This window comes from Lithobates pipiens, unplaced genomic scaffold (assembly GCF_037356315.1).
Source record: "Lithobates pipiens isolate NorthernLeopardFrog02 unplaced genomic scaffold, aLitPip1_a1.2 Scaffold_22, whole genome shotgun sequence".
Lineage (NCBI taxonomy): Eukaryota > Metazoa > Chordata > Amphibia > Anura > Ranidae > Lithobates > Lithobates pipiens.
This window is the reverse complement of record NW_027507784.1, coordinates 170,402,837-170,429,741: the sequence shown is the minus strand read 5'-3', so window position 1 is coordinate 170,429,741 and position 26,905 is coordinate 170,402,837. Positions and strand designations below refer to the sequence as shown.

The window sequence follows — 26,905 nt, the reverse complement described above, 5'->3', positions numbered from 1 at the left end:
CCAAGAAAAGGATTTTACAGGCAAGCCGTTATAAAAATCCTATTTTATTTATTGTACATCACAGGCCACATCACGAGCCACTGTAATAACTGTTTGGGATGTCCCAGAGCACCGTCACCTGAGGGGAGGGGACACAAACAAAAGTAGGGTGCAATCAGACCTGAGGACCTATATTGCTGCCTGGAGTACACTGCACTCAAAAGGCGATATCCTCATGCCTTCTTACATCCACCCGATAGAATCTGGTGAATATATGGACTGAAGACCAGGTTGCGGCCTTGCAGATTTGAGTCATGGAGGCTTGGCGATGCACTGCCCACGAAGCACCAACAGCCCTGGTGGAGTGTGCTTTGACCTGAAAAGTTGGAACCTTCTTCAAGCCATAAGCTTGAATAATTACCTGCTGAATCCATTTGGCAATAGTGGCTTTTGATGCTGCCTGTCCTTTCCTAGGACCTTCAGGCAACACAAACAAAACATCTGTTTTCTGAATCGGAGCAGGGTTTTGGAAAAAAATGAGACAATATCCTGGTTTAGGTGAAAACCTGAAACCACCTTAGGCAGAAAGTTAGGATGAGGACACAATACTACTCTATCCTAGTGAACGATGAAATATGTTTTTTACAAGAAAGAGCAGACTCTGGTTCTTCTGGCAGAAGAAATGGCTACCAGAAAAACTAGCTTCCTTGTCAAAAGGACCAAAGGAATATGTTGTATCGGCTCAAAAGGCTGTTTCTGTAATGCCGACAGAACTAAATTGATGTCCCAAGGGTTCAGGGGTGCCCTAACTGGTAGATTAAGCCGCGTTACCCCCTGTAAAAAGCTTTGGATCAAAGAATGCTGACAAGCCACTGCTCCGATTGCCCCCCCCCCCCTCACAAACCCCGATCCCCTTGTGGCTACCCTACAGCTGTCAGCTTCTCTTCTCTGGTTGGTGAAAAATAGCGTAGCTGGCACCTCCTTGCCTCCCACATTGCTTTTATTCTACTGTGAACACTTTTTATTGTTTTATCTTATATTTCGCTGTAAAGATACTTTTTATTTCAATAAAACCCTTTTTTTGGTTGACCTGCACCATATGGAGCTCCTTTTTTCTCCTTGTTTCATATTTGGGCACTGGTGATTACCTTCTCATCCACATTATCTCTTGGATCAATTTTATTGCTGGATGCCGAGTACTCTGGTGCCGAAAACCAACTAGTAAGTGGCCTGAAGTTGTAGATCCACGAACATTACCCAGTGTGGCATCCTCACACCATCAGGAACCCAATATTACGAGCCTGTTTGAGGCACTGCCGTACGGTATGCGAGTTCACCATATCCGGTAAGAGTATTCTACCTTACATCTGTTAATCTTCTACAAAGAACCTTCTAGAAAGAGAAAGAACTTTTTTACTCATATCCATCTGTGTGGACATTGAGAATTTGAGTCTGAGTGTTTTGTATTTTTGTCACATGATTCATTTCACACCCATCTGTGTGTATGATCTATTTTTGCACATAATAGTTTGTTCACATGCTGCTTTTTAGTTATTTCACGTTTGTCTCAGCTCACCAAGATAGACCCTTTGGTTGTTTCCCTTCACTGGGTCACATTATTTAGCGCTACACTATTTTTCACTATTTGATTTGGACTTTGAGTGTTAGCTGCTATCCTGATTTTCACTTGCATTTTGGTTTAGCGCCGTTTTTTTCCCCCTTTTTCACAGCTTCCCTTCTCTGCCCTCCCCCGTTGGCTTTCGGGGAAGCCAGAGAGGGATCAAATTGTGAAAAAAGATCTGACCCCCCATTCAGTCCTTCTCCCTCCCACCAGCTACAGACACAGACAGATCACTGTCAGCACGGAGAGAGGGTGTTTACCAGCCCCCTTCCTTTCCGGGAAAGAATACAGTCAGCAATCAGTACCGATCGCTTCTGTATTCACTCATCACTGACACAGTAAACTGTTCCGTTCCATTCATCTACAGTGTAGCTAAGGCTGCAGAGAAAGGGACTGTCTCCATTCACTTTATTTAAAAAAAAAAAAAAAAACAGAGGTCTGTTTAGACCCCTGATGTCTCTCCATCAAGGCCTTAGTAGGAATTTAAAACAATTTTGTAAATTATGTTGTGGTTGTGTGCAAATTATTTTAGTGTTTTTTTGTGAAAATGTAAAAATAAAACATTTGTGAGATTATTGTGGGGCCCACAAAAATCAGTAGCTACTTCTTTTTACTGTACGGTCATGTGATTTTAGAAAATATATGGTTTGGGGGGGGGGGGGGGGGTATTTTACAAACCCTGAAAGCTGTAAATGAAAAATGAAAACCTCCAGATTTTTTGAGAAATGTTTGAGTCAGTTTGGTTTTCACCATTTCGCAAAAAAAAAGGCACAATTTAAAATTGACAGATATTTGTTTTTAACTCAATACTGGTTGTGAATGTGAGTGTCTTTTCATTATTGATCAGCTGTTGCACTTGCAGGGTTACAAATGAAGAAAATAGCAAGGATCTAATCCTTTTAGAAGGGATTAACCCTGGGGGTATATTACAAAAACTGAAGTGTTTGTTACAGAAGATGCAAGGATATCCAAAACCTGAACTGAATCTTTGTGCAGAATTCCGTGAAAATTAGTAAGTCAATCGCACAAGCAGAAAAATGACCAGTTAAACTTACTGGTAATGGTGTTTCTGGGAAGTCTTCCAGGATGGTACACTGAGAGATGACTGGTCCCACCTGACAGGAAACACAATCAACAAAGAGGTCAAAAACTCCCGCCCCTCCCTGTGCTCCTCAGTTGTGAAAAAAGTATTGACCCACACCAGTGCACGAGAGTGAGACACCACAAATGTTCATACAACACACAAAAAATGGGTGGGAAGTAGGCCTGCTGTCCTGGAAGACTTCCCAGAAACACACAGTTACTGGTAAGTGTAATTTTCGCAAGTCGTCTTCCAGGACGGCACCCTGGGAGAAGAGCAAATAGCTCAGGCCTACTTTAGGGTGGGACAACAGCTCGTTGGACTTTCCTACCGAATGCCAGACCCTAATGTGACAGCAGCTGCACTCTGTAGTGCCTCAGAAAGGTGCTCTGGCTTGTCCACATAGCTGCTCTGCAGATCTGCTCTACCGATGCTCCGAACCTTTCTGCAGAGAGGTCGCCAGAGACTATGTAGAGTGTGCCTTAAGGTTACCGGGAACTGCTTTACCAGCCTGCTCATAGGCTATGGCAATGGTCTGCCTAATCCACCTTGCTATGGTTGCTTTCGTTGCTTGCTGGCCTTTCTTCTGCCTGCAAAAACTCATTAATAAGTGACTGGACCTTATAAATTCCTTCATTCCATCGAAATAAATTGACACCATCTAAACAATAAAGAGGAACTTTTCTTCTCGTTCTGAGGACTGGCAAAAAAAAAAAAGGAAGGAAGGACAATCTCCTGACACCTATGAAAACGTGAGGCCACCTTCGGAAGGTACAGGGGATCCTGCCTGAGGACATCCCCATCTTCAAATAAGAAAAAGGGATCTTTTATAGACAGAGCCTGGAGGTCACCTATCTTCCTGGCCATTGTAATGGCCAGCAGGAAGGCCATCTTAAGGGCAAGTAACTTAAGCAAAATATGAGCCACCGACTCGAATGGTGCCCTGGTTAGGGCTCCTAAGACTAGAGTTGGGTGCCACAGTGGAAATTTGCTCATTTGCCCTGGGGAAATCCTCTCCCTAGCTGTCAAAAATCTTAGTCAAGGGGTTCAGTGCCAGTCTCCATTCCAAAAAAACTTGACAGGGCTGCCACCTGGCCCCCCGAGTGTCTTAGTTGCAAAACCCTGATCCGTGCCATCCTGGAGGAAGTCCAGGATTGCAGGGATCTCCTGTTGGGAAGTCCCCTTCGCCTGACACCAGCATGAGAAGAGTCCCCAGTCCTTGGCATAAATGCGCCTGGTAACAGACTTCCTACTCGGTAGCAGGGCATAGATTACTCTCTGAACATCCCCTCTGACGCAGGCTCTCCCTTTTAAAAGCCAAGCTGTTAGCTTGAAGAAACTGGGGTTTGGGTGGCAAACTGGATCCTGTAGGAGAAGGTCCTGTTCCAGGAGGTGCTGTGGGGGGGACACAGAGCAAATTTCACAGGGTCGGGAACCAGGTACTCTTGGGCCACCAGGGATCAACTAAAATCGGTCTGCCTTCGGACTGACTCAACTTCTGCACTATCCTCGGGATCAGAGCTAAGGGGGGGAGGCATATTCCAGGTGAAAATCCCAGTCCTGGGCCAACGTGTCCACCCCCTCAAAACCTCTCTCGCTGGCCAGTGAAAAGAACCTCTTCACCTTTCCATTTTCTCTGCCAGAGAGATCTATCTCCGGCATCCTGAAGCACATCCTGAAGCACAGACACGGGGAGAACACCATGGAATTTAAATCCCACTCCCCCTGGTAAATCGGCTGCCGACTGAGGTCCGCTTCGACATCATAGACTCCCCTTATATGAACTGCCAAGATTAAGGGAATTCACTCCAGGAGTTCCTGAGCCAAGCCAGGTAGACCACCATTGAATTGTCACAAACGATCTGGACCTCTTTCCCCCCCGATTCGCTCTCTCGAAAGCCCTTAAGGCTTCCCTGACTGCCAAGAGCTCCTTGAAGTTGGAGGAAGCGCCCATCTGAACCCGGTTCCAGACACCTTGGGCCCGGAGTTCCTCTAGAGGTGCCCCCCAACCCCAGGTACTCGCATCCATATTCACCCTGAGGGGCTGGAGTTGTGCCCAGAGGTGACCTTCCCCTAATCTGAGGATTGAGCAACCACTGCAGTAACTTTTTTATTCCTCCTGGAATGGAGACCCTCTCGTCTAAAGTTACTCTTTTTCCTTCTTAGGAGGATAGCAGGAACTGCTGAAGAGTCCTGGAGTGTAGCTGAGCCCACGTACCTGCGGGAATACAAGATTTCATTAACCAGAGAAAACTCATAATTTTTCTGTAGGAGACCTCTTCTGCTTCCAGGAGGGACGATACTGCTGCTATCTAGCCCTTTCTGGGGGCAACACCAGCTTCTGTGCCGCTGAATCTACGAGAAACCCTAGGTAAGCCTTGGCCTGTGCCAGAATCAGTGAGGATTTTTCCTGGCTAATTAACCACCCCAGAGGCTCTAAGGTACTTACTACCTTGTCCAGGTCAGAAAACAGGTGATCCCGACTCTGGTTGTAGACCAATAGGTCGTCCAGATAGGAGATCAGCGCTATCCCCTGGAGATGGAGGTAAGAGACCACCTTTGCAAGAATCTTTGTGAAGACTCTCAGGCTGGAGCAAAATTTACAATGTTGCATGCCCTGACATGAAGGAAATGCAAATCGATGTAATTCCTGGTGCTCTGCAAAAATGGGGACGTGAAGGTAGGCATCTTTTAGGTCTATTGTGACCATAAACACCACCTTCAAAAGATGCTTCCTGATGGTGTACACATTTCCATATGAAACTTTTTGTACCGTAGGAACCTATTTAGCCTTAGGTTTATTATAAGGCGGTATTTTCCCAAGGGTTTTGGGACCACAAAGATGTGAGAATAAAACCCTAGTCCATGCTGCTCTGCTGGGACTGGCACTATGACCCCCTGCTCTATCAGCTGCCTGCCACTCTCTAATAGAACCACCGCTTTCTGCTGATCCTTGGGTAGGCGGGTTAGAAGGAAACTGGGGGGGGGGGGAAATGAGGAAAATAGCTCCAACCGTTAGCCCTCTCTTATTACCTGTAGGATGTGGGGGCTCTGAGTGATCCTTTCCCACTGGGAGAGAAACGGAGACCTTTCTCCTCACCCTGATGTCACATGGTATCTTTATTGGCAAGTTTTGGGCCGGAAAAGAGGAGACTTCCCTTTTGTTTGTCCTTACCGACCCCCCATTTCTTGCCTTCCTTCTTATCCCTGAACTGGTTTTTAACCTGGGGGCCTTGAAATTTTTTTCCCCTATCCTTTTTAGGCTTCACAGGAAACTTCTTGCCCTTCTCCGTAGACCTAGAGAGGGCCTGGTCCAAACCAGTGCCAAAGAGTTGAGAATCCTCAAATGGTAGAACACACAAACGTGTCGTTGATGTGTTGTCCCCATCCCAGGTTTTAACCCACAAAGCCCTCCTTGTGGAATTTAAGAGGGCTGCAGACTTAGTGGTCATACGGACCGTTTCAACTGCCATGTCTGCCAAATAGTCCACCACTATACCAATCATCTCCAAGGAGTCTATGACCTGCTTGGACTTGGAAGTCCGTGACAAAATGGTCTATCAATTTGGTCACCCACATGTCTGCATTCCAGGTCCTGCACAGGAGGGTCTTGGACTGTCGGTCCATTTGTCCTCTGATAGTGCCCACCTCTTCGAAGGAGAGGTCAGATTGTATGGACACCTGTGCTAGGGAAAGATCTAGTCTGGGTGTCTTAAAGAAATCTCTCCTCTTCCTCCTTGAATGGGCACCTGCGTTTCCAAGTCTTAAACTTCAAGAGCTTTCTCTCAGGTTCCTTCCATTCTCTCAAAATTATATCTTTGAGGGCCTGGTGGATTAGGAGAACCTTGGACTGAGGCTTAACCAGACCTCTGTACATCCTGTCCTGGGCCGAAACCTGAGCTGCAGGTTCTTGGATCTCTTCTGATGTGTACACCGCCCTAAGGAGACACTTCATATCATCAGCTGAAAAGATGTCTGCCTGATCTAGAGTCCTCCTCCTACTCCCCCTGGCTGTCTGCGATGGTAAAGACCTCAGGGGTTTAGGACACCTGTATCTACTGCCTGGGCCCTGAGTCTCCACCCTATTAGTCGAGGGAGCTTCTTGAGAGGATGAGCCCTCTCTGCTAGAATGAGGCTCGGGTTCCTTAGGTTTTAGGGCTGCCTAGAAAGCCTTGAGGGTTGTTAGCATCTCCGTCTGTATGGAGAGAAAATCCTTCATGACCTGAGAGGTCTCCTTTCCAGCTAGTTTGTGGATACACTTGTAGCAAAAGGGTTTAGTGTGGTCCTGTGACATTTGTCATTACAGTATCCACATCTCTTGGAATGGGAAGGGGTCTTAGACTTAAGACGACTGGCGACCACCTGGGCAGTAACCTCCACCCCTGTAAAAGACATACAGTATTTAGTACGTCCACCCTCTGCTGTATCCTGCAGTGGTAAGAGCTGGGATACCCCCACTTCATTACCCCTGCCAGCTAGGCAAGACTCACCCCCCTGTGGTCTCCTTCACTGCGAGCCTCTCCTCTCGCTCCATGACTATAAACCAACAGCCTCCTGTCCTGCTGACTGGTGTCTGATGCCTGGCAAGAGCAGGATGTGGATGCCTGCTCCAGCGCTAGTCAGACCTCCGCTCCTAATCCACTAGGACGCCACCATTTTCCCAAAACCTCAGAGACTCGGAAGTGATCAGGCGGCCCATGGCAGCATCATTTCTGGCGCAAGGGGAAAACCATGTCAATCCTCTTCCCGTCAGTGGCAAGATGGCGCTTGAGCACCACACCAGCGCTATTTCCTCATCCCTGCCAGCTGCATCGCGTGACCCATGAGTTGGGGGCTAGGTGTGCCCTGTGGGAGATCCGACTGCCCGTTCCCCCTGCTGAAAAGACACTATGCCAGGTAAGGGGGTAAGGGAAGCAGGAAAAAGGTCCCTGAAGTTCTCTTTACCCAACTGTGCCCAGGGTCTTTCAGCTCTCAGGGGGGCTATTCCAACCCCTGCTGCCCCCCTGAGGAAGATGGGGAGACCCCCCTAAGAAGGGAAAGCCCTACAAGACCCAAAGGCATCCCAGGGGGAGCCAACCAGCCCTCGGCTTTGGGTCTTTCAGGAAAAAAACAAACAAACAAAACAAAACCGTTTCGCTGTGAGGAAACACAATCAAAAGCACAGGGAGGGGCGGGGGTTTTTCACCTCTTTGCCGATTGTGTTTCCTGTCAGGTGGGACCAGTCATCTCTTAGGGTGTTGTCCGGGAAGACAACTTGAGAAATTAAATGACATTTCTGGGTGGCGTTCCACACATCTGAGTACAGAATGCCTCCAGATTTCCATATTATATTGCACTTTACAGAAAATTACAGGAAAGGTTTTTTAAAATAATATTCTTTTACAATATGGCTTGTGTGTGTCACAATTGTATATATCATATTACTTTTGTTTTATTTGCACTATTTTTTCCCACAAAAGTAGAATTAACCTTTACCAGTCGTTCGATGTGGTGGATGCATTGGTTTTCTTTTTTCAGGTTCCTTGTAGAAATCCAGTATCCTTGCACTTTGTGTACTGAGCTGATATCTCAAATTATGAATATACATTTGTGGTTATACAAAGATAAAGTGCATAGCGTGAATTGATAAATCAAATGAAAATATTGGTGAAATAATACAGTACTGGACAATATTGGTGATGAATTCAAATGGTCAAAACAATCCAAAGTCCATATAGATTCTTAGTGTTGTGCTTCTTATCCATATACTGTCACCAAGGCTAATCTTTATGAATATCACTCAATGAGTGAGTAAATTGCCTACTCACCAGATGGACATGATCTCTTTAACTAAAAAGGTCACAACAGGCAGTTTGGCTATATCCATGAACTTGCTGATAAATCAATGGGGCTGTAGCTGGAAATCTTTGCAATAGGCTTCTCCTCTCCACCACAGGTAGGTCGTTAAATTTAAAAAACGGGTCCATAGTGTGATACAGTTTAATAAAAATTAATAGGGCTGCAACTAACGATTATTTTCATAATCGATTAGTTGGCCGATTATTGATTAGATTAATAACCTTTAAAAAAAAAAAAAAGTGGGTCAAATTGGCGTTCATTTTCAACCACAGTGATGGGAAAATTTGGAAATAATAGAAATCTTCTTAGTCGAAGGAATTTTCAGACAATGTATGTGGTTTTCGTTCAGAAATGACATTCATTTTAAAAACAGAATGTTAAAAACAAGTGAAAATTTCAAACAAAATTCTTTCATTCAGCGAATGTAGAAAGATTTTTCGACTGAATATTCTCATCTGAAAATTGATGATTGATGATTATGATTGGCCAGCATAAGGCTCGGTACACACCTATGCAGTTTGCGTTTGATCTGTTTCTGCAGTGCTTTTTGCTGTACGTTTTGATTTTTGCGCATGTGATTTTACTGAAATTTGCATTTTTGCTTTTTTTTGGGCAGATTAAAAAACACAAATTGCTGCAAAAACGCATTACATGCTTTTCTGCAGCTTCTCCATTGAAGTATATTGAACCAATAAAGCACCATTTTGCGTTAAAAGTCCCTGACCCTTTCAGATGTGAACGTGTCCCATAGGAAACCATGTAAATGAACTGTAGTGCATTTCTGCAAAAAGCACCAATAAACACATAGATATGAACCAGGTCTAAGATGTTTAGTAACATAATGTGGTTTAACTAGTTGCTGACCGCCGGCCGTCAAATGACGGCCAGGCGGCGCAGCTATTGTGGCGGGAGGCCGTCATATGACGGCCTCCCGTTTAAACAGGGATGCACGCGCACGATCGCGTGCATCCCTGTTTCTTCGGTGGCGGCGTGTCACGGAGACACCGCTCGCCACTGAAGGGGGTGAACAGCCATTCGTTATGGCTGTTTACCACGTGATCGGCCGTGATGAAGTCACGGCCGATCACAGATGGTCACACCCCCTACGTGCACGGCGCATGCGCGCGATCGCGAGCACGTCGGTGGCCGCGTGTTCCCCGGGAACACTGCTCGTCACCGACACTGGTAAACAGCCATTGGCTGGCTGTTTACCCACGTGATCGGCTGTGATCCTTTCACAGCCGATCACTAAAATGTAAACAAACCGCGGTAACGGGATGTTACCGGGTTCTCCTCCTCACACACCGATCGTGTGTGAGGAGGAGATTGCGGTAACATCTCGTTACCGCATACAGTGTACACCAAACATACTGATTGCCCCCCCCCCCCCCCCCCCAATAAAGAGGACCTGTCACCACCCCTCATAGTACCTGTCAATCACAGTCCATCAGAGTACCTGTCACAGTCCATCAGAGTATTTGAGTACCTGTCCCAGTCCATCAGAGTATTTGAGTACCTGTCCCAGTCCATCAGAGTACCCGAGTACCTGTCCCAGCCCATCAGAGTACCCGAGTACCTGTCCCAGCCCATCAGAGTACCTGTCCCAGCCCATCAGAGTACCTGTCCCAGCCCATCAGAGTACCTGTCCCAGCCCATCAGAGTACCTGTCCCAGCCCATCAGAGTACCTGTCCCAGCCCATCAGAGTACCTGTCCCAGCCCATCAGAGTACCTGTCCCAGCCCATCAGAGTACCTGTCCCAGCCCATCAGAGTACCTGTCCCAGCCCATCAGAGTACCTGTCCCAGCCCATCAGAGTACCTGTCCCAGCCCATCAGAGTACCTGTCCCAGCCCATCAGAGTACCCGAGTACCTGTCACCAGGCCATCAGAGTACCCGAGTACCTGTCACCAGGCCATCAGAGTACCCGAGTACCTGTCACCAGGCCATCAGAGTACCCGAGTACCTGTCACCAGGCCATCAGAGTACCCGAGTACCTGTCACCAGGCCATCAGAGTACCCGAGTACCTGTCACCAGGCCATCAGAGTACCCGAGTACCTGTCACCAGGCAATCAGAGTACCCGAGTACCTGTTCCAGTCCATCTGAGTACCCGAGTACCTGTCACAGTCCACCTGAGTACCCGAGTACCTATCTCCAGCCCATCAGAGTACCCGAGTACCCATTTGCAGCCCATGTCTCATAGAATATACGTTGGGGTGTTTACTTTCCAAAATGGGGTCATTTTGTGGGTAATTTCACTGTCCTGGTGGTCCAGGACCTTCAAAAGTGTGATGGGTAGGAATGAAATAAGATGTGTCATTTATGCTCCTAGAACGCCTGAACGTACTACTTCAATGTTTGGCCCATCTATGTGGCCAGGCTGTGTAAAAGTCCTACACATGTGGTATCGCCATACTCGGGAGGAGTAGCAGAATGTATTTTGGGGTGTAATTTTTGCTATATACATGTTATGTGTTAGAAATATCTTATAAATTGACAATTTTGTGTAAAAAAAAAATGCGTTTTAATTTTTTTTCACATATTCCAAAAACTTCTGGAAAAAAATGAACCGTTCAAAAGACTCATTATGCCTCACAGATTATACGTTGGGGTGTTTGCTTTCCAAAATGGGGTAATTTTATGGGAAATTCCATTGTGCTGGTACTCCAGGGCCTTCAAAAGTGTAATAGGTGGTTGAGAAATGAGATGCGTAATTTTTGCTCATAGAACGTCTGAAGGTACTACATCAATGTTAGTGCTCTGTATGTGGCCAGGCTGTGTAAAAGTCTCACACACGTGGTATCGCCGTACTCGGGAAGAGTAGCAGAATGTATTTTGGGGTGTAATTTTTGCTATATACATGCTATGTGTTAGAAATATCTTATAAATTGACAATTTTGTGTAAAAAAAAATGCGTTTTAATTTTTTTCCACATATTCCAAAAACTTCTGGAAAAAAATTAACCATTCAAAAGACTCAATATGCCTCACAGATTATACGTTGGGGTGTTAGCTTTCCAAAATGGGGTGATTTTATGGGAAATTCCATTGTCCTGGTACTCCAGGGCCTTCAAAAGTGTAATAGGTGGTTGAGAAATGAGATGCGTCATTTTTGCTCGTAGAACGTCTGAAGGTACTACATCGATGTTGGTGCTCTGTATGTGGCCAGGCTGTGTAAAAGTCTCACACATGTGGTATCGCCGTGCTCAGGAAGAGTAGCAGAATGTATTTTGGGGGGTAATTTGTTGTATACATATGCTGTGTGTGAGAAATAACCTGATAATATGACAATTTAGTAAAAAAAAATAAAAAAAAAATAAAAAATCTTCATTTTGCAAAGAATTGTGGGAAAAAATGACAACTTAAAAAAACTCACCATGCTACTTACTTAATACCTTGGGATGTCTACTTTGTAAAAAGGGGTCATTTGGGGGGTATTTGTACTTTCCTGACTAGTTAGAGTCTCAAGAAATGAGATACACCTGATGTACTGAAGGCCTGATCAGAAGTGATGAATTTTCAGTGATTGGCACCATAGATTGTAGACTCTATAACTTTCACAAAGACCAAATAATATATACTAATGTGGGCTATTTTTACCAAAGATATGTAGCAGTATAAATTTTGGCCAAAATTTATGAAGAAAAATTACTAATTAGCAAAAATTTATGACAGAAACGAAGAAAAAGGCATTTTTTTTCACAAAATTTACGTTTTATTTTATTTATAGCACAAAAAATAAAAAACCCACTAGTGATTAAATACCACTAAAAGAAAGCTCTATTTGTGTGGAAAAAAGGACGCAAGTTTCATATGGATACTGTGTTGGATGACTGAGTAATTGTCATTCAAAGTGTGAGAGCGCTGAAAGCTGAAAATTGGTCTGGTCAGGAAGGGGGTGTAACTGCACTGTACTGAGGTGGTTAAAAGAACTAAAACGAGCCCTTTATAGTAGAAAAAAAAGCAGATAATCCGACTGTAAGGGGTTAATTTTTTTAGGCCTCATGCACACGAGATGCAGTTAAACGCGTGTTCAGAGGCAGTTGGACACTTTTTTCAACTGCTCCTAAACTCATTCAATGTTATCCTATGTGTCCATGCACACAGTCTCGTTTTTTGCCGTTTTTATGCAGTTGCGTTTAACCTCGTTTTTCCAGAAGCAAAAAAATGGGTTCAGACGCAAAAGTTTCCACGTTTCAGCCGCAAAACGCGTAAAAACGCGGTAAAACGCTGCTACCGCGTTTTGCCGCGTTTTCGTTTATAAGCGTTTTTAAAGGTGACCGTTTTTTTACATTAAAAATCTAAAAAAATGATTGCAAATCATGAAAAACCATTAGAAAAATATTTTAAACAATTGCAAGTGGACAATCCACAACTTGTGGCAAGTGACATGGCAGGTGGCAAGTGACGTGGCAAGTGGACAATCCACAACTTGTGGCAGGTGATGTGGTTGGTGACGTGGCAAGTGGACAATCCACAACTTGTGGCAGGTGGCATGGCAGGTGACGTGGAAAGTGGACAATCCACATCTTGTGGCAAGTGACATGGCAAGTGGACAATCCACAACTTGTGGCAGGTGACGTGGCAAGTGACGTGGCAGGTGATGTGACAAGTGGACAATCCACATCTTGTGGCAAGTGACGTGGCAGCTGACGTGGCAAGTGGACAATCCAAAACTTGTGGCAGGTGATGTGGCAAGTGACGTGACAGGTGATGTGGCAAGTCACGTGGCAAGTGGACAATCCACAACTTGTGGCAGGTGATGTGGCTGGTGACGTGGCAAGTGGACAATCGACAACTTGTGGCAGGTGGCATGGCAGGTGACGTGGAAAGTGGACAATCCACATCTCGTGGCAAGTGACGTGGCAGGTGATGTGGCAAGTGACTTGGCAAGTGGAGAATCCACAGCTTGTGGCAGGTGATGTGGCAAGTGGACAATCCCCAACTTGTGGCAAGTGACGTGGCAAGTGACGTGGCAAGTGGACAATCCAAACCTTGTGGCAGGTGACGTGGCAAGTGACGTGGCAGGTGATGTGGCAAGTGACGTGGCAAGTGGACAATCCAAACCTTGTGGCAGGTGACGTGGCAAGTGACGTGGCAAGTGGACAATCCACAACTTGTGGCAGGTGACGTGGCAAGTGACACGCTAAATACAAGTACACTGCAGCTCTCACAGCTGCTGCTACTCACTCTGGTCTCACAAAATTGCTGAAATAGTTAATAATACTGTTTTTTGAGCTGGGGAGGGTCTATGATGTTAGCTTAACTAAACGCTTCTAGACGCAAACGCGGTAAAACGCCGCTAAATCGCGGTAAAAATCACGGCAAAACGCGCGTTTCTAAACGCCGGTTTCAGCTTTTAAAAACATGTGTCCAGCAGAGTTTGCATCTGCGTCTCGTGTGCATGAAGCCTTACTGTAGAATTGTGAAAGTAATATTTACAGTAGCGTTTTGCTCTTTTTTGTACTATAAAGGGCTCATTTTAGTTTTTTTAACCCCATAATGCTACTGGCCGATTAATCGATTATGAAAATAGTAATCGATTAATTTCATTATCGATTAGTTGTCGATTAATTGTTTCAGCCCTAAAAATTAATAACATAAAAACAAAAAGCCAAATGGCTGCTCACATTTTAAAGGTGCTTTTTCCGGCACAGGGGATAACAGCATGTAACACAAGGTGTATGATCCACAGCCGCCCAGCCTCCGCTCAGTATCTGGCATGCGTTCCACTGCCGTGGTGATAGAAAACTGGTGGATGAAGTGGATGACCAAAAGCGATGTGACCGGGATGCTCCTCAATGCAGATTAGGTTAAAATACCTCCAGAGTGTGATGTGATTGGCGGAGCGTGCCAATCTCCGCCTCCCTCGTCCCGTAGTAGGAAACGTCATATTCCCCATGTGTGCGACTAAAAACCCAGATTCAGTGAAACCAGATATGCAAAGGACACTAAGTTTTTGTAGTCACACGCATGGGGAATATACCATTTTCCATTGAGAGACGAGGAAGGCGGACCTGTTGTGACCTTTTTAGTTAGAGAGGTCATGTCACTCTTGTGAGTAGGCAATTTACTCACTCATCGGGTGATATTCATAAAGATTAGCCTTGGTGACGGTATACGGATAAGAATCACAACACTAAGAATCTATATGGACTTTGGATTGTTTTGACCATTTTAATTCATCACCAATATTATTGTCTAATACTGTATTAATTTTTTCACAAATGTATTCATTTGATTTATCAATTTGCACTATGCACTTTATTATGTTTGTATAACTACAAATGTATATTAACCACTTAAGGACCGCCTCACGCCGATGTACTTCGGCAGAATGGCACGGCTGGGCACAGCACGTACCTGTACGTTGCCTTTTAAGTGCCCAGCTGTGGGTCGGGAGCGCGGCACCGGCAGCACGCTCCCGACCCGGTCCTGAGCTCAGTGAACGTGGCCGCAGGACCAGCGGACCCGATCACCGCTGGTGTCCCATGATCTGGTCACAGAGCTGAAGAACGAGGAGAGGTCTGTGTAAACAAACCTCTCCCCGTGCTTCCTACTGTGACTGCCACCGATCGTCTGTTCCCTTTTATAGAGAAAGACGATCAGTGATGTCACATGCCAGGCCACGCCCCCTACAATAAAAAAAGAAAACGCATAACATCATGCATAACACCTACACTGAACCCTAGTAGTTAACTCCCTCACTGCCATTTACACAGGAATCAGGGCATTTAAATAGCACTGATTGCTGTATAAATAACAATGGTGTCAAAAATGGCCGATGTGTCCGCCATAATGTTGCAGTCACAATAAAAAAAAAAAAAAAAAAAAAAAAAAAAAAAAAAAAAAAGCTGATCGCCGCCATTACTAGTAAAAAAAAAAAAAATATTAATAAAAATGCTATAAAACTGTCCCCTATTTTGTAAATGCTATAACTTTTGCACAAACCAATCAATAAATCGCTAATTGCAATTTTTTTTACCAAAAATATGTAGAAGAATACGTATCGGCCTAAACTGAGGAGAAACATTTTTTTTATATATTTTTTAGGGATATTTATTATAGCAAAAGGCATTTCATTTTTTTCAAAATTGTCGTTCTATTTTTGTTTATAGCACAAAAAATAAAAACCGCAGATGTGATCAAATACCACCAAAAGAAAGCTCTATTTGTGGGAAAAAAAGGACGCCAATTTTGTTTGGGAGCCACGTCGCATGAGCACGCAATTGTCAGTTAAAGCGACGCAGTACCGAAATGCAAATAGGGGCTTGGTCCTTTGGCTGCAAATTGGTCTGGGGCTTAAGTGGTTAAAGTGACACTAAAGGTTGTTTATTTTTTTATTTTTAAATAACAAACATGTCATACTTGCCTCCACTGTGCAGCTCGTTTTGCACAGAGTGGCCCCGATCTTCGACTTCTGGGGTCCCTCAGCGTCTCTCGCGGGTCACCCCCACAGCAGATAATGCCTTTGGAGAATGGGGGCTCCCGAGTCCAGCATTCGGCATCCATAGAGGCCAAATGTAGGACTCTGGGCCCCCCCCCGGTGCTCTCGTCATTGGATTTGATTGACAGCAGCGGCAGCCAATGGCTGCGCTGCTATCAACAGCCGAGAACCACGGGCAGAGAGGCAGCGTGTCCCCGTGGGTCGAGTTCAAGGGGTCAGGTAAGTAAAACAGGGGGGGCTGTGGGGTGTGGTCGCTGGCAGGTGTTTTTTCACCTTAATGCTGGGCTCGACAAATCCCAGGCACCAGGTCGCCATTGCGACTAGAAATTGTGCCCTGACGTCTGGGCTTTTGTAAGTGACAGGTGCCTCTGCTACAGGGCGGGCTGTGGGGTCTTGGTCGGGAACGTGGAGGCACCTCGCGGGCCTCGTAGGCCCTCCAAAAACAGAGCACTGTCTGGTAATGTGATTAGTGGTGGTAGTGGGGATGGAGCAGGAAGAGAGCGGCGCAGCAGCCGCTGGCATGGCGAGAGGTTCCTCCTCCCTTCTCCACACTCTGTTGGCAGAGCAGCGCCATGGTGTGCGAAACTGTATGGAGAGAGGAGCTATCAAAACTGAGGTTGGATGTCGGAGGTGGGCGGTACCCAGCTATCCAACACCAGCCAATGGAATGGGATCTGGGTGGGCCGCTATGTGTATGTGGCCCTGCCCCTTTCTTAAACAGCCTAATCATTGGCAGGATAGCTTCTATGCAATGAAGATCAGGAAAGGAGGCGGTGTGCTCTGTAGTCCTAACACACTTCCTGATAATGATGTTCCTCCATAGATATAGTACAGTAAGTATGACTGTTAGGATCATTCACTAGGTAACATAATAACATATTATATTTGCCTACCCTGTTCAATGGTATTGCACAGAGCGGCCCCAAACCCCCTCTGTTGGGGTGTCCCAACCTACCTCCCCCTATGTGTCCACTACAATAGCAAACCACTTTGGGGGCAGATGTGCGGGCTCGGTTCCGAGCTGGGCTGTGTGAATCTATTACCACACATAGTGTAGCTTGGCTATGCCCCTCCACTGAATTAGACTGACAGCAGCAGGAGCCAATGGCTCCCATTGCTGTCTGTCAGTCCCTGTGTTCAGAAGAAAAGAGGGAAGAGGGAAGACTGCAGTTGGGCACAGTGCTGGATTGATCAAGGAGCGAGGCAATTGTTTAGAGGGGGCACAAGATCTAAAAGGTTTTTACCTTACTGCAGGGAATGCATTAAAAGGTAAAAGAATGATTTAGCTTTAGAACCATTTTAACTGACAAAATCCACTGTATACTTGAGTATGACAAATTCAATCTAAATATCCCACCAATATGAACAGATTTCAGCCTGCACAAGTCAGATCTAAAATAGGCCTCTAATAGATATATAATAGGTTTGGTGCCTGCATGCAATTCCAGCTAAAGGCTGCCAGAGATGGCTCGAATTTAGGCAGTTTCTTGCTGAATCTCCTAAAATTCAAATCCTGGGAGGCCCCTGTGGGCTGAATGAGAGAATACATATGTGTAATTTGGAAAGCACCAGGACAAACCTTGAAACCCAGCATGTTTTTTTATGAAAACGTAGATCAGTCAAGACGTTCCTGTTAATAGTCACAGGATCCATGTCATTGCAAGCTGCACTTTGCTTTTACAAAGTTTTCATCATTGGTTTAAAAGTCCATAAAACACAATAAAAAGTAGTTCATTAAACCCTTGTTCATTTTTAAAATCCAAGAAAGATTGCCAAGTGATCAGAGTTCTCAAAATACACACACAGAGAGCCAAGGTTTGGAAATATCCTACATATTAGATCTGTTCTCAACTAGGCTGAAATCAATTATTTTCCACCTGCCTTTCACCTATATAAATAGTTTCTTGTGTTGCTGTCTGAAAGAGCTGCAGGGAATTAGACAATGATCCATGGCTTCAAAGAAAGAAAGTAAAATATAAAGCAATATTTGTGGTATATATGTATGATGCACGGCTAAGCAATTCTAATGCCACGTACACGTGATCGCACATTCCAACAACAAAATCCATGGGATTTTTCCCAACAGATGTTGGCTCAAACTTGTCTTGCATACACACAGTCACACAAAATTGGTCGGAAATTCCGAACGTAAAGAACGCAGTGACGTACAACATACCACAAGGCAAGAAAAATTAAGTTCAATAGCCAGTGCTGCTCTTCTGCTTGATTCGGAGCATGCATGGCACTTTGTGCTTCGGAATTGTCTACACACGGTCAGAATTTATGCAAACGGATTTTGTTGTCGGAAAATTTGAGAACAAGATCTCAAATTTTGTGCAACGGAAATTCCGATGGAGCCTACACACGGTCGGAATTTCCGACAAGCTCCGATCGCATTTGCCATTGGAAAGTCCGACCATATGTACGCGGCATTAGGTCTGAAACGTGCAACTAAAGGATACACATGTGGCACAAAATAATTTTCTACAGCCATCTGAAAGATTACAAATCCAGTGTACATATATGTAAATAATATTCAAATATTTACTTTCATATCTCCATGGAAAATTACTGTACAATTTGTACTCCTGTCTGGATGAGAAACTATCTGTATTGTTATAATGGGGCCCACAATTATAGGACTTGCCCTAGACTCAGTCTGTATGTATCTCATCTGAATATTTTTGAATTTATAGCCAAATCGAAGTCAAACGTTCTGAAATCTTTGCTAAATGGTTGTTTCTTAAGAAAAGTATTATCTTTCTTACACAAGGAGCTCAAGCAATCTAGAACACACAGTGTACTTGGTTTTCAGCCAATACCCTTTGTCTGCCTCAGAAATGCAATCCTAAATATATATAGAAGCTTGCTGTCACCCGGGACAAGTCCAAGGTTTAGAGAGCCAATGCTAAAACAGATCTTCTTGGAACATACTCCTGGAATGAAATAGGATACTAAGGATGTAGACTTCTCTCATTTATTGTTATCCAAAGGTCAAAGATGGTTGTCCAAGACTTTAGGCACACCACAATTAGAAAAGTGCTGTTATCATAAGAAAGCATAAAATCAGAGATAAAGGTTTCCTCAGGGGAGATATTGTCATTAAGGGCTCTTTCACACGAGCGGCCCAATCTAGTCCACCTGTCGTTTTTTTTGGGCAGACCGATCAGACTATTTATTGCCCTCTATGGAACAGCTGATGTAAAATGTTTGCAACCGCTGAAATCCCATCCTATCCTCTAAAAACCAGACAGATTAGGGGATCTATTCCTCAGGTGGATCGGATGACAGTCAGATGTAAACTGACAGGCAGTCCGTTTACATCTGACCAACCATAGAGGAAAGCAGGCTGTGTCCTGTCATCCACCTGCACAGCGGGTATCAGCGGAGAGATCCGCCCCATCCGTAAGGTAATCAGCTTGCATACATTATTGTCAAAGCACATTGGAAAATATATTCAAGATGCCAATTTGTTCATATGGACCACAAAGACAACTCTTTTAGACAGTGATATGACTGCACCCTACTTTACAAGTTAGTCTCCATTAAAAAGCAACTGTTGTCGCCATCATCAACGATGGTCTTCCTATTCTCAACATGTATTTTGTAGATTGTATCCTCGGTGTATGAGATGACCACAGAGACCCCATTTTTCAGGTTTTAATTTATTTACATTGTGCATAATTATTGCATTACAAAAATACAGAAAACCTACTCGAAGACATTCAGTATGTATGGTTCAGTCTTACCTGAATTGCAAGGAAATCAGTTTTGGAGAGAGAGCAGTGGCAGGTGGTGGGCTTCATGCCTGGAATGCATTTGGTGTCTTTCTATGGGATCCTTGGATCTCTGTAAAAACAAGTTAAGAAATCATTACATCTCTAACTTTACATGGTTCCGAAGCTATCATTTAAAATGTACACCCAAAACGTTTTTCCACTTTTGGATAATTTTTTGAAATGTTAGAACTGCCTTTTAGGTTTTTATGGCTGTATGTGTCCATGTTGGTGAGAATCACTGCCATTTTGTCCTGGTGCCCATTGTCTCGTGAAAGTAAAGCCAAAATGTAACAGCCTGGTCTAAAAGCTAGGCATGCTACTGTTGAGCAGGATGGAATCAATCACAATTAGAAATCAATCATGCCAAATTAAATATGCTGACCAGTGTGAACAGGGAGAATCCCATCCCTCAGATCCTGTCCTCCCACAGCCCTGATCTCTGTGAAGTGATTAATTTACATATGAAATCTCGAGCCTTAACCTCCGCAACATATCCAGAATTTGCCCCTTCTTAACGACACCACAAAAAAACATATTGAAAACTGCTTGATTATTTCCCGCCTTGACTACTGCAACTCTCTCCTCAATGGCCAGCCTTTACACAGGCTATCCCCCCTTCAGTCTATCATGAACGCTGCTGCCAGACCAATACACCTTACTAACCAATCCATGACTGCTGCTCCTCTCTGCCAATCTCTCCGCTGGCTTCCCCTACCCCACCGTATAAAATTCTAATAACCACAACATTGACCCCAGCTACATCACCAATCTCATACGCAGATATCACCCAAATCATCCTCTCCGCTCCTCCCAGGACCTCCTGCTCTCTAGCTTGTTACCTCTTCCCATGCTCACCTACAGGACTTCTCTAGAGCCTCTCCCAACCTCTGGAACTCCCTGCCCCAGTATGTCTGGTCAGCTCCTAACCTGTCAATCTTTAGGCAATCCATCAAAACGCATTTATTCAGGGAAGCCTACCCCACCTCCATCTAAGAACTGTACTTGAGTCACCTCCTTTAGATGATCCCCCCTGCAGCCATCACCTTTTGTACCACCTAAGCCACCCTTAAATTGTAAGCTCCACGAGCAGGGCCCTCCTATTCCTTCTGCAAGGAACTGTATTGTAATTGTACTGTCCCCGTTTTTTTATCGCAGAGCGCTGCATAAACTGTTGGGGCTATATAAATCTTGTATTATAATAATAATAATAATAATAATAATAATAATATGAAGGAAATGCCTTCATAATAATTGGCTAATACCAGCCAAGCATCGTACACAGACAAAATGTTGCAGTAAAATCAAAGGAATGACTGTTTATTGAACTCTACCAGCCCTGTACACACTACGAACATCAGGCTGCATCGGCCGGTGTGCACTGCAGCCGGTCTGGCTCCCAATGAAGGGGTATGGCCAGAAAAGATCTGCCAACCAGCTCCCGATCAGGGCACTTAGCCAACGGATGAGAGCACTGATGGGAGTGTTCTGGTGGGGGGCTGACAGGGGCCCCCTGTCAGAACACAATAGAACAGAAGGGAAGATTGCTTTACTAACAGGCTTGTTAGTACAGCAGCTCCGACGTGCAGTTTTTTTTTCCTTCAGCCCGCTGGGTTGAACTAAAAAATAAAACTAGCAGTGTGTACTAGCCTTAACAGCGATCTTAATTAAATAGTGAGCTAATTAACAAGTAGACACCTAGACAAGCCTTGGTGACTCAGGTCAGTGTCCCCCAGAAAGAAGGGCTGTCCAAATTTCATTAACCAGCTTTCACTTGTATAATCTGTTCACTAGATAAGTCAACATAAGACAAAACTCATACAATGGACCAGCAGTCTGAAAAAGTAGAATTTATTTATTTATCTTCATAGATTTCCTGAAGGAGATTGTTGATAAATATTTATTCTTTCCCAAATGGAGGAGCTTCACCAACCCAGTCTGTAGGAGGGCCACCATATTCCCTCTGACCATTAATGCATACAAGAGATTAGTATTATACCTATCCATCCACCCCAGATGGGAAGCTTTATTGTCTTTATTCAGAGAAATAATCCAAGCCTCCCTCTCAGCAGTCATTACGTTATTGTCCATTATTAGAGAGAGAATGATCTGCTCTTTCCATGGGATCAGAAGCCGAACTCAGATCTTTTCCATGCTCTGACCAGGAGAAGCAGACATAGTCTCCTCCATGGGCCAAAATCAGTGGGCAGAAGGCTAGACCCTAGTCCCCTCCAAAAGCCCCTGTTCTGGTAGAGTTTATCGCACCTCCTATAGTAGTCTTGCAGTAAGCCATTATTCTTTGGCATGCTGCAAGACAGGAATGAGATAGGAAGAGGTATGACACATTTACACCATTTACCACACAAACAAAGGCCCAGAAACACCCACAGTAACCCTAGGACTCAACCACATCAACTCCCGGAACTGGTACAAGTGACTCCCATAGCCCACACTGAAACTAGAGGCTCAAAGAATCAGAAGACATGTAGTATCAGGACTGGCAAAGGAAGGAAACAAAGTCAGAGAACTTAGAAATTTAGCCAGGAGGAGTGACATCAGACACAGAAACCTGCTGGATACAGCTAAAGGAGCCAAGTTACACACATACAGTGGGGTTGTGATGGATTTACATGCACAATGTATCTGTTTTTGGGAGGAAAAGCTGGAGTTCTTCTTTAAAGTAGAAAAAAAAAAAATATGGAAACATATGTACTTTATTATGCATCCGCATAGGTATGTAAATAAATTGATCAACCAACCATAAAGAACCAAACAACCATACGAATGTTAATGTATAAAATAGAGAACATCACAATATGAGAAATCGCATGTCGCACTACAAAACACTACCACATCCGACTACAAACACTCCACAAAATATTTCCTGCCCCAGAAACTTCTCCATCTTAGTCCCCCCACAGAATACCTCAGTACACCCTGATCCCAAATCTAATAATGCCCACCCGCCAAATACTACAGGTGTAGATGGTAGACAGAGGTATTTAATCATCAGCCTCGGAGTGTGGCTTCCTAGTTACAAGTGGGGAGGGTTTTTACTGGATGGTAACCAGGTCATGCAGCGGGATACCCAGAGCTATGAATCCAGGTCTAGGAGGATTGTTATTCTGGAGTGTAGCCCTCAGGATGTTTCTCTGTAGGAAATACTTTATAATGTTGTTAACTATCTGAATACAGTGCAAATAAAGCTGTTGCCTACTAAAGCTGCGAGTGGCGATAAAGCCACTCACTAGCTGGTTATAGTGAAGATAATGCTCTATAAGCAAAATGGGGACAACTAAGGGAACAGAGACACGTTTTAACCATTATTTTTGTTTTTTTAGACCCATGCGATTCTGCCACCTCTGCCAGCAGCATATTTTTCTTTACACCAATCTACTGAGTCACTTCACAAACTAGGAGATATGTTTCGTATTTACTGCTTCCACACTAATGATTGACTTTAGTATCACCTCAGGCAGCAATAAAGCAACTCTACTGTGATAATGCAATTTTAATTTCAGTGGTTCCATCATTAATGCCCAGTACACACAATGGGGGCTATTTACAAAAGGCAAATCCACTTTGCACTGCAAGTGCACTTGGAAGTGCATTCGCTCTAAATCTAAGGGGTAGATCTGAAATGCGTGGAAGCTCTGCTAATTTCATCATCCAATCATGTGCAAGCTAAAAGGATGTTTTTTTTTTTTTTTTTTTTATATTCCTTGCATTTCCCCCTCGGATCTACAGCGACTTTACTTCCAAGTGCACTTGCAGTGCAAAGTGGATTTTCCTTTAGTAAACAACCCCCAATGAGATTATCGGACGAATGATCATGCGTTTTTTGTTTGTTTTTTTGCACGATAATTTCAGATCCAATCTGAGGAGTTTACTAAAGTCACAAAAATTCTCGTATAACCGCATAAAAATTCGGAAGTGATGCCATGTGTTGTAATGCATTTGTATTGCATTTCATAGTTGCTTATTCTCTCACCCAAACGGTCAAGCCATCAAATGGTTGCTTTCATAACTGATCACATGTGCAATACCGTGGCAACTTTAGATCAAACGAGGCCAAGATGGCTGCAAAGGATAAGACCTTTTAGTTGTGCTTTAAGAATGCCAGTGCTATTCTTCCCATGATAGCCCTTAATCCTCAACAAAATGTGTTCCTTTGTTACCAGAAATTTGTTTCAATAACATATGATTGGATAAAACTGGAGTGCCCAGTGTCCGATATCCTATATAAAAAAAAGAGTAAACGTAATGACTGAAATTTCATTAAACATTTTAGTCTGGAATGTAAACTACATGTGCAGAAGTTTGCATATCCCTGCCTTCTTAAAGGATTTGAATTAACTTCACATCAGAGCCCCCCACTTTACCCCAGAGGACCCCATCATGTGCAAGTCCCCCTGCATGACAGAGGCCACCCATCACAGAGTCAGATGCCTCCTCCATCATATCAGAGTACTCCCATCACCACATAGTCCCCCCTTCAGAGTCCCATCATCCATCTTTGTTCCAAGGAAAACTGGGTCTCATGCTCAAGACAACCCAGGGAAACCCAAATGGCACCCCTGGGTGCCATTGCACTGCAGTAGGCACTTGCACAACACACTGGAGTAGGCATTTACACTGTATTACTTCATCACAAACAAGTGGTTTGATCCTCAACTCAGCAACAGTGAATGAACAATGTTATGTGTCAGCAGCCACATATGCATCCAGCTACAGCACATATATGGGATAAAATATTTTAGCATGTATGCAGCAATTTTGGTCTTGCTAGGCTTCTATAGAGTAGGCCTTGAGGAACAACAAGACAGGTTGCCTTGTCTTCTAGGACCCTTCTTCAGAAAGAAACATAAGTATATTTTGTCATACATGAAAGATTTATCCTATATAGCCATTGCCTCAACTCCCACAGACCTGCAGGATGACCTCCCAATGTAAGTTCCCTGTACAATTTTTCCTTGTTGCTCATCCATTTTCAGATCAGTAACCAGAATTGATGTCTGCTTCATTCAATTCCTGCATTCTGCACGGCAGCATTTTTAAGGTTTGAAATGTAAAAAAGCATCTAAAACCCACCAAAAGGATGGACATCCAGAGAGTCTATACTTAAAGTATAACTAAACGCAAAATGTTTTCTTTCGTTTTGGATACAGTGGGGAGTTTTTTTTATTGTGGTGTGCCAAATTAGGGAGATTTACCCTCTCTATTTACCATTAGCATTGAAAGTAAAAGAAAATCCCAAATTTTGGGTTTTCCCTAGAAAAGTAATATAGGGGAAATCGTCCAATGGGGACACTAGTTCTGGTGACCTGGGGGTCTCCAAGGAATTCCCTTAATTTGCAGGGATTTCCTCTCACTTCCTGTTTGGCTATGGGACAGGAAGTAAAAGGTAAATTTCCTCAATGGGGCACAGATGGCAAAAAAATAAACCATCAGGGATTAAAACCATCACTCTATCCAAAATGGAAAAACAAAAAAACACGTTTTCAGAAGGAAAACATAAAACAAAACATAAAAAAAAACAACTTTACAGAGTGATTTCCACGGGTTCCAAAAATCAGGAGGAGAGGGTAGAATTTACTAAGGTTGGCAAGTTTATCGGTAATGGGAAAGATCTGCCCCTCTCCCTTGCATTACCCTACATTTCAGCACTATATGAAGCGCACTGCTAAAGATCTCAGTAGAAGGAGCAAAAACAGTTCTCAGAAACCTTTCTCCTTCCTCATATTTTTTTGGGGGTTCTACTAGACAGAAACACTTCCTAGGTAAGGAGTGTGGAATTAATCTATACTTTAAGCTCTGTACGATTTTGTTAGGTTTTGATAAAAGAAAGGGGCTTTGGAACATTATTTCTGGTTATGTAAAGAAAGGAATAAGAGGAGGCTTGTGGGTTTGGAAGACACAGGCTCTGGAGACATTGCATTTAGGTCATAACGTCCTCTTCTGTACTTATTTTTGGTCTTAGAATAGCTTTTATAAACTTTATTTCTCAAGCAAATCAGCAGTAAATCTGCCTTAAGCACAGTCAGCACACAGCAAGGGAAATTCACATTTCAAGAACCGAGAGAGAACATTCCTTAAAAAAAGAAAATATATTTTATGCAATATATATGGGTGGCACAGTGGTGTAGTGGTTAGCACTTTCACCTAGCAGTAAAAAGGTTCGCTGGTTCAAATCCCAACCACGACACCACATGCCTGGAGTTTGAATGCTCTCCCTGTGCCTGCATGGGTTTCCTCCGGGTACTCTGGTTTCCTCCCACACTCCAAAAAGGCATGCTGGTAGGTTAATTGGATCCCGTCTAAACTGGCCTTACTATGTATGAATGTGAGTTAGGGACCTTAGAGATTGTAAGCTCCTTGAGGGTAGGGACTGATGTGAATGTATAATAAATATAATATATATGTGTGTAAAGTGCTGTGTATATTGACGTCGCTATACAAGTACCTGAAATAATAAAGAAGCTAATTTCAGTACATAGAAGTGGATGATTCCCAATCAGGCCTGAGGCATATGTTACTTCAGTCTATAGACTTGCTCCCCTCTCTGTCTCTCTTCCTCCCTCTCCCGCTCTATTACCCCCTTACCTTTCACCCTGCTGTACCATATATGCTATGCTGTACATTACATACTCCTGAACTATATATACACCATGTTGTACCTTACATATGCCTGTCAAAATGTTAAAATTGTCTCAAACTTATTTCCTGTTGTATACCAGGATGCCTCAGGTCTTTCTGAATCCTAGTCATGCTCACATTTGGTCACACTCTCATGACTTTTTATAAAACTGGGCAGATTAATTGTTATGGGTATTGCTAATATTTTGCATATTGTTTAAATAGTTTTTAGTTTCTGATAGGTGTTTCTGCCATATTGTAAAACACAAGGGTTGTAAACCCTCATGTTTTTTCACCTTAATGCACCCTATGCATTAGAGTGAAAAAACATTTTCTAGTGACCGTCCCCCCAGTCCCCCAGTTTTACTCACCTGAGCCCTGGAATTTATCACGGCGGAGATGTACTCTTCCTCTGCCCGGGGTTTCTCAGCTCTTGATTGGATAGATTTATAGCAGCACAGCCATTGGCTCCTGCTGCTGTCAATCAAATCCAATGACACGGCGCCGGGGGGGGGGGGGGGGGGGGGAC

The 26,905-nt window shown here is 44.0% G+C and overlaps 1 protein-coding gene across 3 annotated transcripts in view; it reads right to left on the bottom strand.

Annotated features, from left to right (window-relative positions):
* Nucleotides 1–26,905, bottom strand: part of HYCC2 (hyccin PI4KA lipid kinase complex subunit 2) — a 216,346-nt gene that overhangs the window by 117,388 nt on the left and 72,053 nt on the right. For all 3 annotated transcript variants that reach the window (XM_077448633.1, XM_077448631.1, XM_077448632.1), the window contains one exon: nt 19,714–19,813. The gene's annotated coding sequence lies outside the window, so the exon portion shown is untranslated. The remainder of the gene's footprint in view (nt 1–19,713; nt 19,814–26,905) is intronic.